General features: G+C 37.9%; 1 non-coding gene across 1 annotated transcript; it reads left to right on the plus strand.

Annotated features, from left to right (window-relative positions):
• The first annotated feature begins 9,746 nt into the window (after positions 1-9,746).
• On the plus strand, positions 9,747-9,830 carry Trnal-cag (transfer RNA leucine (anticodon CAG)). Its single transcript has one exon. It is a non-coding gene; the product is annotated as a tRNA-Leu (tRNA).
• Positions 9,831-18,068: the final 8,238 nt, after the last annotated feature.

Raw genomic sequence — 18,068 nt, forward strand, 5'->3', positions numbered from 1 at the left:
TTATAGCACACATAACAACTGACAGAATCATTGTGAATATTTCATACAAAAACAACTTGAGAAACACAAACTGGAATGTTGTCTAGTGATTTCTTTTTTTAATAATGTAGATAATCCTCGTTATTGTTCAGGGTTAAGATAATATTGTTTTAAACAATGTTTGCATTGGTGATTAGGGATTTTGCGTCAATTAGTAAATAAATATGTAATTGAGTGGTTATCTCAATTTAGCATTCAGAAGTATAAACTTCCTGTGACATCATTCATTGATGCTGGACTTAATTTACTGGTTTAAAAAAAACAAAAAAACTTGAAATTAACCCAGTTAAGGTAATGACATTGTTCCACGTGATATAAAATCTTGTTTGTTAAAATATAATTCCCATGATAAGTGCTCAGTGCCAAAGAGAGAACGGTTAAGGGAACTGTCCTTCAGAATAAGGACAATCCTTCAGACTGTGGATCACCAGGAACATCTATAAAAGAAAAAGAACCAAAAATTAAATAAATCCGTTTTATAGAGAATGATTGAACACATTTAATATTGAGGACAGCAAAGTAATTCAAATGTTACTCAAAAGAATGAAAGACTGTTTCTCTTAGAAACAATATCTAATGGCTATTAGCACCTTGATTAGCTCTTATTCAAGTTATTTCTCATAGACTTAACACATTCAACATATCAGACACTTTTGCTTCAATCACTACAGCTTTTTCCATTTTCCAACAATGCATGAAGGTACTACAAAGTCATAAAGCATTCACACCACAAAAAACGATTTATCTTAAACCAGGAAACATGATAAATAGATGCTTTGTAAGGTGGAAGCTATTCTTGGCAGATGATGTGCTTCACTATCAGTTTGTAAGATGGTAGGCTATAGGCAGTAAACAATGTCTAGGAAGGAAGTTGGATGATTTACAAGTGAATGCTTATCCAATCAACATGGTCAGAATTATTAGGATTACAGACAATAATAAAAGACAGCTACATTAAAAATGACAATCTAGTGTAATATTCAGAGTGGGTTTGTGTAAAAAGCAAAGCTAGAGTTGGATAGACACCAATGTGACGATATAGTGTTGAGAGAGTAGCAAGATTGAAGGTTGAGAAATAAAAGAAGCAACAGAAGAAAAAAGGAGGCCTAATTAGAATTACTACAACTTCTTCGGCTGAGATATTTAGAAATGGTGGTAAAGTAAACAGGATTTCTAAACGTATTCATTTCACAGAATACAAGACAATGAAGAGTAATAGTTTAAAAGAACAGTAGGTCTGTATAAAACGACACCAGTATACAGTTACAAAGATGAATATTAATATAGTCTGGACAGAATACAAGTCTATCTAAAGTACCTGTGGCAATACGAAATAGACTCAGTGCAACTCTGCAAAGGGATTAATGATAGAAAGAATATCCAGCCAGAGAAAATATGCCATATTGGAACATATTGGAATCCATTCTGGAGGACTCTGCAAGCTGCATCACGAGTCTAGCTGCTGAGGAGAGCCATTAACTCTGAATAAGAACTCATACAGGGTAGAAAGGACTCTTTAGTCTTACTCATGGAAGATCCTCACTAGTGGTGGCCACATGATAAAACACACAATCTACATCATAAGACGTACATAACACCAAAGATGGCCAGTTTTCTCTGTCAGTGCATGTGTGTACAAGATGGTACAGGCTGTGATGGCACACCCACTCCATGTCAGTTTAGAAAACAAGCGTAAAATGATGACAAAAATGATAACAAATTATGAAATTTCTCAACAATTATGGTTTGTTTGTTTTACATTATTTGGGTTAATCCATTCTCCAGTTGTTTTTAGATAACAAAATCACACACATACATACGTGCGTGCGCACACACACACACACACACACACACACACACAAATGTAAGTAATAAAATGAAAATAACAACAAAAAATGACAAGATAAAAGTATGTATGTGAGAGAGAGAGAGTATATGCAGTCACTCCAATATATATATATATATATAGGTGCAGGAGTGGCTGTATGGTAAGTAGCTTGCTTACCAAGCATATAGTTCCCGGTTCAGTCCCACTGCGTGGCACTTTGGGCAAGTGTCTTCTACTATAACCTTGGGCCGACCAAAGCATTGTGAGTGGAGTTGGTAGATGAAAACTGAAAGAAGCCCATTGTGTATATATATATTATATATATATATGTATATATGTGTGTATGGGTGTGTATATGTTTGTGTGTCTGTGTTTGTCCCCCAACCATTGCTTAACAACCGATGGTGGTGAGTTTACATCCCCGTAACCCAGCAGTTCGGCAAAAGAGACCGATAGAATAAGTACTAGGCTTACAAAGAATAAGTCCTGGGATCGATTTGCTTGACTAAAGATGGTGCTCCAGCATGGCTGCAGTCAAGTGACTGAAACAAACACTACACCTGCTTCCTTTTTAAACCCAGTTTTTCTCTCAGTTCATTTCTACTCCATACTTCATGCCCACTACTGACACCAAATGACCATCGGAGAATACGGGTCTCATTGCTTTGTGGTCGTCACAAGTCTTCTACATTCAAGGTCCACATCTCACGACCATGCAGCAACATCACAGTTCTAAAACAAACATCATACAATCTGTCCTTCACGCTGAAGGAGGAAAGACCTTTGTTGCCAGCAGTGGTAATAGCTCCCTCAACTTTTACCAACCCATTCTTACTCTGGATACCATACTCTCTGAATAACCACCTCCCCTCCCTAATTATGTCTCCTAGGTAACAGAAGGCATTGACTGGCCTTTAAAGAGAATCTATTTCTAGACATGACATAGCATGTATTGCCCTGGTGCATATGTTGCATAAAAAGCTTACTACCTTCACTGTTAGTCTGAGATGCCAATACATTTCTGCTAGGTTCATAGATGGGCGCAGCATTTGCAGTTTATACCTTACTCCTTTTTTAAACACTGAGCAAAGCCATTTCCCTAATGATATAGTAGTGGCCCTGTCCATTTTCCCTACTAATTAATAAGCTTAAATATACATCTAACCATCTCTCTAACCATCCATCTATCCCTCTATCTAACCAGGTGTAATAGTAAAAGTTTACTGTTGTTTACAGTCAACAAAAATATGTAAAGATGAAGGAAAATTTGATCTCTCTCTCTCTCTCTCTCACATAATGGCACATGGTACGGTTAAGCTGTTTGCTTCCCAACCACATGGTTTTTAGTTCAATTCCACTGCATGGCATCTTGGCTTAGTGTCTTCTACTATAGCATTGAGCCAACCAAAACCTTGTGAGTAGATTTGGTAGTCAGAAACTGAAAGAAACCTCTGTCTCTGTGTGTGCGCGCACACACACACACATACATATATATATATATATATTCATACATATAACATGCACAAAAGTCCCGGCCCTTGAGTCAATTTGTAACTACTGTCGAAGAAAAATAAAAACTCGATTTGAGTTCTGTCTGTCCTGTTAATATTACCTAATTTTACAAATACTATCATAAACCTAGTTGTGCGTGTGTGTGTGTATGTGTGTTTTCTCAGTAAAATGTAAGAGGGAAGGGAGAGAGTAGAAAGAGAGCAAACAACAAAGAGAAGACAGAAAAAGAGAGGTAAATGGGAGGAGAGAAATAGAGGGAAAGTAAGAGGAAGGGCTACTCACAGGCAGCCATAAAAACAAGACCCAGGCATTTATCCCACACTTACACCAGTTAAAAGCAGGCTCAATCGAACACACAGATACATAAATACACAAATATGAGCAAAAGAAAACAAAGACATTTAATTTTATAATATCTGTAATTTTGTGAATGAAAATATGGACGAATAAATTTATTAATAAAGAAAAGATGCTCAGAGAAGCAGGCAATATTATCTTTTTATTCAGACAGTGAATGTATTGTTTCTTCTAACATGTTAAATATAGACATTTAGTAAATTTTTATTGCAGGGTTGAAAGAAGCTATGTTCGGTCACTTGGAATAAAGAACTTCAAGACAAGTCTGAGACGAACGATTAGCGATTTAATGTTTTTTTTTTTTTTTTACTTGTTTTAGTCATTTGATTACAGCCATGCTGGAACATCGGCTTGAAGGGTTTAATAGAAGAAATCGACCCCGGTACTTTTTTTTTAAAGCATGTTACTATTTCTATCGGGTACTTTTGCCAAACCGCTAAGTTACGGAGACGTAAACAAACCAAAACCGGTTGAAAAGCGGTGGATGGGTGGGGAAAACACAAGCACAAATATATCATTGGGTTAGCCCACCCCCATGTTGTCTCTGAAGATGTTATCAGGTTATCAGCTTTACATTTTGTGAGCCCTGAAGAGGCTTATTAGGCCTACTTCGGCATGAAATCCGCGGTTCCAAAGCAGACACATAATAGAAGAATCAGGACTCTGTGAGACTTTTGCTTTCCGTGCAGCCTTTCGTTTTTTAACGTCTATGGTTAAATCAGATACACGGCACTGAACACCTTGGGTACATAGCACTGTACCACAGTGAACGATTCTGAGCAAGACGCTTCGAAGTACACACACGCACACATACTAACATACACACACACGATGAGCTTCTTTCAGTTTCCCTTTTCCATTCTTTCATGGATCACTCACATCACGGCTGGAAACAAACGACACCACTTCTTTGGTGGTAATACTCAAGATTCTTCCAAGTACATACGTACCTACGTATGTACTTGGAAGAATATTGAGTACGTACGTACAATGGGCAGCTTTCAGTTTCTGTCAATCAAATCTTCTCACAAGGTTTTGGTGAGACAGGAGCTTAGAGAAGAGACATGCCCAAGGTACGTGCACACTGGGACTGAACCCAAGACACATGATTGAGAAGCAAGCTTCTTAATCACACAGCCACGCTTGTTGGAGTTCTTTTTTTTTAATAAGACAATAACCAACAAAATATAATTTATTAAACAAAATCCAGATTCACTTTTTATATGTCGTCATTGAAATCGTTTTAACGCCCACGTTTCCATTCTTTCATGGATCACGCTCATCACGGCTGAACATGGTTTCACAGAAGATTGGAAACAAACGACACCACTTGTTTGGTGGTGATACTCGTTTACAACTATAACACAATGCCAAAGAAACACTAACACACATCCATATGTATGATGATTGGACTTCTTTCATTTTCACCAAATCCACTCAGAAGAGTTTGGTAGTCTTCAGCTATAGGAAAAAGTATGAACACACACACCACACACGTACAAAATTCTAATGTTTCACACAAATTATTCAGATTGAATAGATATACACATATATTACACATAAATATATACTGTGCACAGAAAGAAGCGATGATCAGAGAAATATGATGGGAAACAGATTTTTCAGAAAAGAATGTAATAAAAGTTTGCTTTATTAAACATAAAACCATACACACATACACACCTCTCTTCTCTCTCTCTCTCACACACACACACACACACATTGTAAAATCAAACAAGGCTAGGTCATTCCAATAATTTATTGTATTCTGCCAGCTTCAATGTCTACGAGCGATGTTTGAAATGGAAATATAAGTTTTGAAAATATGTATAATTTAGCAAGCGAAAATAGTAATATATAGAAAGTCATTTCTCATTAAGCACGGGAACAGTGAAGGGATCTGGATTAGAGTTTAGGGTGTTACATTCATGATCGCTAGATCGTGCTTTCAATTCCTGGACCAGCCGGCGAGCTGTGTTGTTTGGGTAAAACACAGAATTTCACATCGCGCCAGTCTATTCAGCCTTGGGTTCCAATAGTAGCTGAAAAGACTGTGCGACAACAGACTGGCGGCCCATTGAGGTGGACGGTTTTGTAATCTTAGTCCTGCATATTGCCATGAAAACCCAGGGTCAAGCCCTGGTCTTGAGTTCAAACGTTCATGAAAAGACCAAAGTCTAAGAAGGAAATATGAACGGATGTTTCGCCATTTACTCGCATGCTATACTGACTGTTGACAAAATACGATACATTTGGTAAACAAACTTTGACCAGAACCTAGCCTGACAATGCACGATGTGCCATTACAAGTTTATATCAAATTCATTAAATACTTGTTTCAGCTTAATTTTCTTTAAAAAAAAGTAAAACCTATCTGTTCATTTGCTTTTACGTCTCATTTTCCATGCTAGCATGGGTTAGATGAGTCACTAACCCTGACTGGTTTTTCTAGTAAGAGATCTCTTATTCTACACATCTTAGAAAGTGCAGGTCCAGCAGACGACTCATTGACAAGGGAATGATAACAATGGGTTGAGGGATTTTCAAAGAAGTGCAAATGCAAACACACACACACACGGCTTCTTTCAGTTTCCGTCTTCTAAACCACTTATAAGGTAAGGTTGCCTAGGGCTGTAGTGGAAAAACTTAAGCCAAGGTGGCATGCAGTGGAACCCATGGTCAGGAAGCAAACGTCTCAACCACACAATCACAATCTGATGACAGTAAGAGCACCAGAACTTCGAAGTTACTGTCAACCTTTTCTTTATAAAAAAAAACACACACACAAATAAACCTATATATACACAAATATGTCTTTACAGATATATATATATATATATATATATATATATATATAAGCAATGTTAAATCTCTGAACGAGATATATATATATATCCTCATGGATATACAACACACACACATACATATCTATATATACATACATACACATATGTACATTTGTGTATGTATATACATGTGTGTGTATATACATATATAACATGCATCTATACACATATACTCACACACACGTGTGTGTGTATGTGTGTGCTCGCGCGCGCACATGTACACTGCATTACATCTGAGACTAACCCTTAACATTTATAGGATCTACGTTTATCTAATTGTAAATAGATGCTGTCTGATAGGAATTGATAAATGCTTCTTTAGCTTCGAAAGGTGAGTTCAACTCGACTCGTGGGTATTCTTAGGGGGTGAGCATCGTCTGTGCGAAAGTGATTTTCTCCAGATATTGGTACATGTAAACGGATCACAAATTTTGTCTCTTTGCCACTCAGTATATTTGGCACAAAGCATCACATTTCTTATGTAAACACACAAACTGCCGAGCTGTATGTACTCTATGTACCAGGCTTGTACACGATGTCTTTTGTGTTAGACTAGGACATTCAAAAAGGAACGAAGAAAGAAAAAAAATTAATCTACGTATTTGCATTACAGATTGTTAATTTACTCTTAAAATTCTTTATAAAATTAAACCAACAGCTTCTTGTTTGAAAGAAGAATATGGGTGAGCAGTAATTGAACGGACCTCTATCATATTCAGACCAAATATTTAATAACACATTTTTAAAATCTTCACTGTGTCACATTAAATATTGAAGTAAATTTAAATGTGCCTTGGGCGTGTAATAAACAAAATAGTTGCAACACAAGTTACTACAGAGCGAGTAACACGTGTGGTGGTGGATCCACTCTGCAGATAGTAACACCATCTACATCCACCCTTACATAACAGATTATTTTAAGAAAAAGATATAAAATTGTGCCTTTGTTACCTTCCACAACAGCATGAAGATAAAGAGAAATGGTTAGGACCTAGAATTGAAAATCAGCATGCTGTGAACTTTATCTTTTCATAAATGGAAAAAACATTAAAAACTGCGCAGACCAAATTTCAGTTCTCAGCAAGAACTGCTCTGCGGGCGTCCTTAATATTTATTCTAAAAATAAAAATAAAAACCCCCCAAAAACATGAATATCATTGCTGCTTTCGAAACTTCTTACTTATTCAAGAAATTCATTAATGCACCTTGTGTTAGATTTTAATTTACTACGAGATATACTGTATGTTGTTGTTGTTGAGACCCAGAACAATCCTGATGGAGAAAATCTACGATCAAAGGCATTCTAGCCGTGCCCAAACATCCAGACATACGTATGAGGACTGCATTATTTAATATATAATTCCTCATTTAAAACAGTGCGTGTGTGATTTGAGGAGAACCTGGCTGCTATTTCTAATAGGTTGGAGCGATCACGTCGACTCGTGTATTTGTGAGTGTGTGTTCGATGAAATAACTATAGACAGGCTTCAAACACTGACAGGCCTCACTTAATAGACAGAACAACTGACAGAACGAAAACATGTAAAGTTAAAATAAACAAACATCTTCGGAAAATATCCCAACTTTGGAGAAAAAGAAATTAAAATCTAACGTAAAACTAATTTTCGCTGAGTGAATGAAAAAAAAATCTGTAAAAACCAACTTTAGTGTGGCGAAAAACAAACAAGAAAATACGTGAACGTTGTAAATGTAAAGAACATGTTCTGAGAGAATAAACAAATAAAAATCAATAAATCTACATAGATATAATAACATATATAAAGATGTGATGAAAATATATAAAATACATCCATACAAAACCCTATCAAATTTACTAATAAATATCTTTACTTACTGTGTCGTTAAAGTTAAATCCATCCGGTCACAGTGTCGGTTATTACTCCAGACCACACACAGGTAGGAAGGACAAGTAAAACTATTCACCAATGTATTTCAGTAGAAATGAACTTTTATAAGGGTTTCCAACGCTAAAATTAGTAAAGAACTCTTTGAAAAAGTTATACTCATGAGTCAATAAACTGCCGAGTGCTTATCTATGTAAGTGAGAAGGTTTTTCTGATCGTCATCGGTGTGGGCCCCCGTTAAACCTGACCCGCAACATCACAGCCGCCCGACACTAACTTTTCTCCTTTCAGGGCAACGTTGAATTCTAAGACACAACTAGTTACCTCCCCTGAAAGCAATTAACTCCAAATGCAATTAACTTTGAATTCTTCACTTCTCCAACATTTTCCCTGACAGAACGGCTCCACAATGACTGCGTTGTAATTTATTTTCCTTTATAAATATAATTGTAGATTTATAAATTTTCATTTCATCTCATAATTGCATTAAGAAAGAGAAACTGAAAAAGTTAATGACGCTAATTTTTATAATTTCAGATGTTTCTAAAGTTAATTTTCATATAATTTCGTTATTTCTCCATATTTACACTGACGGTAGAGGACCACAGTAACTTCGTTCATTAATTTTTGTTCAATAAAATATTAAATTTACAAATCTTCATTTTATCCCAGAGTTACATTAAAAAAGAGCAGCTGAACGAGTTGGTGACGCTAACTTTTTACAAGTCTCGATTCGATCGACCCGGCAATAAATCTCCCCCAGACACATTCCACTCAGACATGCATAATAATTCACGGAAATATTGGTTGCTGATGAATAAACGTAAAGCTGAATATTTAGATGTGAGTGCATGGCTTATTGTGACGGTTCTATTCCATTGGAACATTAAATGTGAACGCGTGTGGAGAGGGATACCGTAACGACGACACGCTCTTGCCTGACCGGTCGATTTCAAAAGAAAAAACAAAACAAAAAAAAATATGAAGGGATCAACTCAGAACATTTAATATCTTTCCCCTTTCGTGAAACCCCACCACCACCACCACCACCACCACCACCACCCTAACTTTTTGTTTTTAAATGTTAAAACAAACAAACGCACGCACGCGCACACACACACACACACGTACACACACGCTAATACAAACGCACACACATACACACACATACACACAAGCATGCTTACATATATATGCGCGCACACGCACACAAATAGACACATTCACAAACGTACGAATACCTACGCAAACACACGTACACACATATATGTTCATATCTATTATGCACTGCACGCAGGAGTCAGGATGGCCGAGCGGTCTAAGGCGCTGCGTTCAGGTCGCAGTCGGGTCTTCCCGGCGTGGGTTCGAATCCCACTTCTGACAAGCTTATTTTTCTTTTATTTGTATTGCCAAGAAGCTTGTTTTGCAAACGTGGTTTCGTGTTCATTCTCAGTGCGCGGCTGATCAAATCTTTGTGAAGAAATTTCGGAGAAACTTTCTGAAAGCCCGTTCTATATACATATATGAGTGTGTGTGCACGCACTTACAATTGGAACAGAATTGACGCTGGCAGCCAAACTGACCAGAGCCCCGCAGAGGTCGACTTTGCCTTTCATCTTTTGAGGGTCGATAAATGCCTCTACTCTGACCAGTTCTGATGAATATAAAACAACTCAGTCGTACTCAGGAAAATTTCCAAGTCCGACAAAGTCATTCTACTGAAGGATTTCAGTTCCAGGGTCGGAACAGGGCATAGAAAATATGAATAGCAATGATCTCATGCACAAAAGTGATCACACAACATGGATGCACCCGGGGTCAAAAGTTTGGCATTGTTGGATTATATTATCATTCTGATATCTATGATATTTGTAATGCCAAATCTTCTCATGGATCGGAGTGTTTGACAGACCATTGCTTGGCGCGAGTAAAATTCCGAATAATAATTAGAGAGAAAAGAGCCAGCTGGGATTTCTCGGCGCCTAAATGTCGGTAAGATATATGATCCCTACTGTGAGGGAAGAGCTACTGAATCGTTTATCCAGCATCGAAGATAATACAACCTGAGAGAAGGTTCGAGACTAGAGTTTCCAATGCGTTACTGAAACACTGAGATATGCTGCAATTAGTCATAAGGGCTGGTTTGACGAAAATGATAGAGATTTCTGCCTGCAAAGTGCAATGCCCACAGCGTATTACTGCAAGGAGGACTATCAGTCGTGCAGCAGAAACTCCCATTCTCCCATTATAAAAATATAAAATCTTTATTGCAGCGATTACTTAGGAAGATGCGGAACACCTGATGGGGAAGCTTTGCTTGTGATACTCAAGCTGATGTCGATGCAAGTGACAGCCAGAAGCTCTATCATCTTATGAAGCAAGCTTATCGGCCAAAGAGTTCTGCATAGATTGCTTTGCTTTCCAAGATGGGCGCCACCTTAATTATTAAATCAACAGAAATCACAGGTGACCGCATTGAACATTTTTCTGAACTTCTAAACCGTGAAGCGATTGTGGATGACGCAGTAATTGACACTAGTCTGACATACATACATGCATACATACATACATACATACATACATACATACATCTGTGTGTACGTATATACACACATACATATATATGTACAACCATGCAAACATAAATCTATATGTATATATAAGTACGCATGTATGATGTGTACATATGTATATGTGTATGTGTGAGTGTGTGTGTATACAAACATACATACATACATATATATGTGTGTGTGTGTGTGTGTGTGTGTGTATGTATGTATGTATATATGTATATGTATATACGCGCGTGATATAGAATTAGTTTCATTTAAGCGATTTAAGAATTTCTTAACATTCCATTTCTTTTGACTAGGCACGATGTTATTTTTGTGGAGAAGAGGATATCCCCTCTCAACGGAATGGTTCGCAAAGGGAGCAGCAGACTTTGGTACCAAATGATAGACCGAGGATAATGAAACCAGTTGATGGCGAGATAAGAATGTCGCCAGAGAATTTCAAAGTCAAGTTTTGTTTTATTTTTTTTTTTACGACAGAATTAATCCCTCGACTAAAAAAGTATCAGGGTATCGATATCAAACATTCATTGTAGATTATTAGAAATTACAGTAGGAAATACGATATATGCAACATATATAATTTAAACTCTGTATGTGTGTGTGTATATATACAGATGCATACAGACATACACGTACACACATACACATGTTATAGGTGTAGGAGTGGCTGTGTGGTAAAAAGTTTGCTTCCCAACCATGTAGTTACGGGTTCAGTCCCTCTGTATTTTCTTCATAAATTTTGGTATTTTTTTCATAAACTAGGGGATGGCTACTGATATTAAGCTTAAGGATTATATAATGTACAAGTATAAAGAAAGAATTAAAGAAAAAAAGGACTCTTTATATTGAATGTTATCGAGTGGAAATAGGGGGTGCTGCAGTTCCGCAGTGCCTATACACGAGCCGCCACTGCTCCATTCACTCCGCTGGTATTTTCAGGCAGCTCACCCAAGTTCAGCATGGAAAATGCATCTTTCTTTAAAAATATCCATTCCTTTCTTTACTTGTTCCCTCAAATTGGTGGCGATAACAAGCATTGCTTTCCTAATTGACCTTCCATATATTACATGCCTTCAATAAGGACTTCATAGAGTCCTTAAGCTGTTGTCTTGGTTTCTGCTGGGAATTTTCGACAAACAAGTTCCCCGTATCCGAAGGTGGTGGTGGAGGGGCTGAAAAGTTCATTGGCTGATTATGAAGGACTTATGTTAAAGCTGTGAAATCTTGCAAGCATTAGTTTCAACCCTTCTTATTAATAACTGCATTGTTTCTTTCTAGGTAAACTGACATCTGACTGCTTAAAGAAGATTTCAAAAGTAACGAGTAGCGGCTTCTCTTCAAAATGGATAAAATTTGGCATCGTGCTGTTATCAAGTACCTGCTGAAAAAAGGGTTTAGCCCCAAAGACATTCATGTTGACATGGTTGTTACATTAAGGGATTGCACTCCAGCTTTATCAACAGTATAAAATTGGGCAGTTCAATTTGAGAAAGGAAGGGAGAGTCTTGAAGATGACCAAAGGTGTTGATGTCCTGCAACTGTCACCGCCGAGGAAAACATTGATCGTGTTCGCCACATGGTGATGGATGATAGGTTATTGACTATAAATCAAACAGCCAATGCTATTAGCGTATCCTGTGAGAGAGGTGAGAATATTCTGCGCAATGAACTTGGCATGACGAAGTTTTCTGTTCAGTGGGGGTCACGTCTTCTGACTCTTGGTCAGAAGCGCACTAGGTTGATCACATCATGGGAAAATCTGACATTGTTTGAGGCGGATTTCCTTGAACATTTCCTAAACCAGAAACGTTGCTTGGTTGCCAAGCATATGTTGTACACAGAACTGGAGACTTACCGAACGGGTTCCCCCAAGGACCCGTCTTCTCGCTCACTGTTTTCAGTCTTTACCAACACAAACTTGTCACAACACTACAAAACGTACATATTGACTCATACATCGATGATATCACATTCCTATTCTCTCACTGTTGCGGTAATAACTCTTCCAACTTTATTTTAAATCACTCGAAAACTTTTTCCCACAACAATAAATGCACCAAATTCTCAGCCAGTCTTCCTTCGAACCACCAGACGATATGAAATACAAGTAAAAATTACACTCATACACCATTACTCATAAACATAATACATACATACACGCACGCACGCACACGCACATACACACACAATACATCATAGAAGTCGACGTATTAAAGAAAGCCAGGTCATATTCGATTACTCACCGTTACGACGACATTTGAGCAACAGGAATCAACGACTACAATGCCATACAAAACAATGCATTAGATTTATTATGAAACTACGTCAGTCCTGGCTTGGGCTTTTTTTTCTTTCTGTATGATAAACTGTAATAAACGACAGCTTACACAAAACACTGAACCACACATCCACCCAAACAGGTTTCACATAGATTACACCTACAGACCGCCTACACAACGAAACAGAAAAAACTAGAAACCAAAGACCGTCTGGATTATGCCAGGGACATGGTGTGTTGTTGAAGCATATTTCAATACTTTATTGTGTTTATGTAATTTTCAAGTTCCTCTCATTATATGAAAAGTTATCTCCAAATACCCAAACGCCTACCTGTACTACATCGCCAGAACACTTTCTCGGTCACCCAATTTGGACTAACATTAAAGAAAATACATTAACACAAAGTAGATGTTACATCGATAGCCCCAAACATTATGCTAGGAGGCAATCCCTATCACCTTCGGCTGCCGCCGCCACATTTGGTAATAATAATGGTTTCAAATTTTAGCACAAGGCCAGCAAGTTTGGGGGAAGCAGGTAAGTCGATTTACAGCGACCCCTCAGTGATCAACTGGTACTATTTTATCGACCCCGGAAGGATGAAAAGCAAAGTCGACCTTGGCGGAATTTGAACTCAGAACATAAAGTCGGACGAAATACTGCAAAGCCTTTTGTCCGCCGTGCTAACGATTCTGCCAGTTCGCGGCTTTCATAATAATTAATAATGGTTTCACATTTTAGCACGAGGCCAGCAATTTCGGAGGAGGGGTAAGTCGGTTACATTGACCCCAGTACTCAACTGGTACTTATATTTATTGACCATCGAAAGGATGAGAGGCAAAGTCGACCTCCGCGGAATTTGAACTTAGAACGTCAAGTCGGACGAAAATGCCCTTCGCGAACATAGGAAGATGGTGGGGCGATCTTCACGACGGAGTTGGCTGACACCCGTATTTCAAATTTCAGCACAAGACCAGCAATTTTAAAGAGAGAGAGAGAGAGAGAGAGAGAGAGAGAGAGAGAGAGAGAGTACGTCACTTACATCGTTCCCAAAATGACGAAAGGCAAAGTCGACATCGGTGGTAGTTGAACTCATGACGTAGTGAAGCGGAAGAAATGCAGTAATTGCCGCGCTTTGACTGAGTTCCCATCACCCCGTCTTCACTGCGACCCCTACCCAGATTAAGGGATGCACAGAAATAGACTGGACAGTGAAGTGAATGCAACATACCCAGACTGTCATGCTGCAATCCCATAATCCATTACTACATGTCAACCTGGTCCTCGGGTGTAACTGGATCTATGCGTCGGGTGATTATCGGACTAGTTGGATGAGAGCTGACTTGTGACGTCACAACAATCAGGTATAACAGACTGGTGAATGGTAAAGGTAGAACATATGCGGCCTCTGGCTATACAGCCCCGACCCCAAACACAACCAGCGCCAAGTTGGAATGTGCAGTAATGCCACTCAGATTGGCATTTCTGGAACAATGGAACCGTGAGTGGCTCCTTAAATGTGAAAATGGTTTGAGTACCACAGACCAGGATCTACCATGACAAAACATTGATAAAGTTAGCGAAAACTCAAGTTTAATTAATCAGCAGAGAAGAGACAAAGTAGATAAAACGCACGAAGACACAAACTGCTTTTGTCTGCGTGAGGAGAGCAATGGCGGTGGATATGTAATAAATAAATAAATAGATAAATAAAGTCATAAAAATGTGGTGAGCAGAACGGCGAAGGCTGTGGTGTAACCTGAAACTTGGGAGACACAAATATAAATATTGATTCGTAGCAGACACATTGCTTTAATGTCAAGCCGAATGGCAGCGCACACAGCAGAGATAAGCTCGTAAATACCCCATCACACACACACACACACCGCAGGCCGGCCGGCTGGCTATAAATTACTTAAAAACGAAGACTGGAATGTGGCATTTAACCCTAGAATTGTTCTCTCAGCAATAACAAGCCTTGAATCCTCTCTCCTCCCATCAGCAGTAGACTGGATACACTGGAACAAAAGAAATGCAAAGCCGGGTTCTTAAAACTTCCCATTCAACTCCTCTTTGCATAACACCAGACGCAATTATGACATAAGACGTTCAAACCGAGTGATTTTGCGCTGCGAGCGTGTAATCGGAACCTTTGAAAACAACAGCAACAATAACAAAAATCATTTAATTCCTGAATATTTTAAATTGGTGAAAACAATTTCTTCTCTTCTCTTACAAGGAGAAGAAATGAAATAAAATTCATGTTTCTTCTCTTCGAGAAGACGAAATTTATATTCAGCAAAAAACAGTTTTAACTTTAACCGAAGCTAATATCTGTAAAATTCTTCTTAAATCTAAAATGCAGACTCTAATCACCTCGGCAATTAATTTCCTGTCTAGCATGCGTGATTTCGGAGAAGAAAAATAAAAGTATGTTTTAAAAAATCAAAGAAGTTAGAAGCGAAAATTGCTGGCCCACTGAATAACAGCTATTTTGTGACGAAGCCATCAAGGAGACAAGTGTTCTCCTTCACCTTAAACATTACTAATTTTGGAAGGCTGCCAGCAGCTGAAAATTCTATGAATTGTCGAAAGAGTGCTATCATATTCCCACGCTCCAATAACTGTCGCTTATCTCCAGCTAGTGTCGTCGTCGCTATCGTTTTCTTTGTCTTGTCTATTCCTGCCCAACTACACAGCTCCCTCCTCCCACATAACTATCTATCTATCTATCAATCTATCTATCTGCCAGTCTTAAAATATATGCTTCGAAAATGGATTCTTTTAAATTCTTATGCTTATTATTATTATTATTATTATTAATTCATTTGCTTTGCCTCCGTAATAAAGGTTCCACATAAAATGCAATGATTTCTTTCAGTTAGGACATGAAGACGTTTTGTAAAAAGGATTTAATTTTTTTCGGAATGATTAAATGGCCCCATTGTCTTAAGGGCAGTTGTGTTATCCCTATCGAAAGGAATAATTGAAAAATAATAAATGAATAAGTAACATAAATAAAATACTACTCAATGAACAGTTTTTGTATCGTTAAAAATAGAAAATTAACGAAAAAATCTGGGATTCCCAACGTTACCTGGGGTTTTAGACCGGAATGTTACCGATTTGTTAAACGAAAATCAACAGAAAAGTTCCCCTTTTTTTTTGAGAAGCGGGCCGCATGAGACATGACTTTATCATCAGGCGGGTTGCATTATTAAAACAAATCCAAAGTAATTCTTCGCTAGGCATGCCATTCAGAAAGTCTCGCGGGCCGCACTTTGCTTAGGACTCGTTTATACTATTACGGAAACAATAGCTTTTATCTGTTACAGAATTTATTTGCATTCCAATACCTCACCATAAAAGGATTTGACATGCGCGCGCGCATTCCTTCTCTTTTATTGTGTTTCTGTTATATACACAAATATGAATAGACAAACGCAAATTAGATGTCTATTCCATGATACGTATGGAGAACGTCCCTGATTACTTTGGCATGGCCACAGACTTAGGGTTGAAACATATAAAAGAAATGGGATAAAATCGTTTCATTATTGATGCCATATTTTGTGATACACCAAAAAAAAAAAAAAAAAAAAATTGTTGGGGCAGCACAATCAATCGCTACTTTGATTTAGTTGATTTCCTCGATTTCTCGTCTGTTGAAGTGAACTCTTCAAGTTATTACGGAGAGTAGACTGTTCATCGAAGTTGCTATGTAAAATCTACGGCCATACGAAAGAGGTCGTTAGTTTCGATGGCAACATATTCTTATCTTCGGCAGAGTCCGGCAACACCATGTGCTTGCTCCGACCCTCTTTCACATCTTATTTCTGATTAACGATTCCAAGTCTTTTCTCCAATGTCATATACATTCACACCCGATATGACGATAAATTGTATAATATAGACTACTTCTGTGTCAAGACGAAAATAATTCGTGTCCTTCTCAGAGAAATGCTATTTATAGACGATGCAGCTCTCGTTAGTTTTACATGACAGCCACTAATGCATCATGGATCAATTCTTAGAAGCATGCACACAGTTTGCTCTAATCATTAGCATAAAGGAAAATTGCTGATGTATCTTAGGATACTGTCTACCCTCCTTTATTTCTGTTAACGAATCTACACTCAGAGAAAGAAAGAACTTTCGATATTCTGGCTTCAATCAAACCAACAACTTGTCGCTTGAAGTCGACTTTAATTCACAATTCAGAATCGTAGCTATTGTGATGGCTAAATTCTCCGACAGAGTTTGGAGAACAAAAACTTTACACTGAGCACATGAAATGAGGATTTATCAAACTTGTATCTTCAGCACTTTCCTATATGGTTGATGGGCGATCTACGTTAGATGTGAGTAAGCCTCTCAAAGGAGAGATATGAGGGAACGAAAATGAACTTTTCATTTTCTTCTATGGACAAAGGACGCTGATGATGACAATGACCTGTAATAAGTAAAAATGACATTATACTTTCCGATAGAGAGAGAGAGAGGGAGAGAGAAAGAGATAGAGAGGGAGAGAGAGAAAGAGAGAGGTGTAGTTAAGTGTGGAGAGAAAAAGAATTTGATGGGCGTGAGTAGGATGAAGAAAAAGAAAGAGAGAAAGGAAACAGTGTTAATGGGTGAATGTAAAATATGTTGAAACGAAATATATATATACGGACTTCCTAATGATGGACGTAGGAAGGAAGGGAAGATGAAAAGAAGAAGTATTTAAATGGTAAGAAGGTTAAGAGAGAAGAGGCGGGTGTTGGGG

This window comes from Octopus bimaculoides, chromosome 23, assembly GCF_001194135.2.
Source record: "Octopus bimaculoides isolate UCB-OBI-ISO-001 chromosome 23, ASM119413v2, whole genome shotgun sequence".
NCBI lineage: Eukaryota > Metazoa > Mollusca > Cephalopoda > Octopoda > Octopodidae > Octopus > Octopus bimaculoides.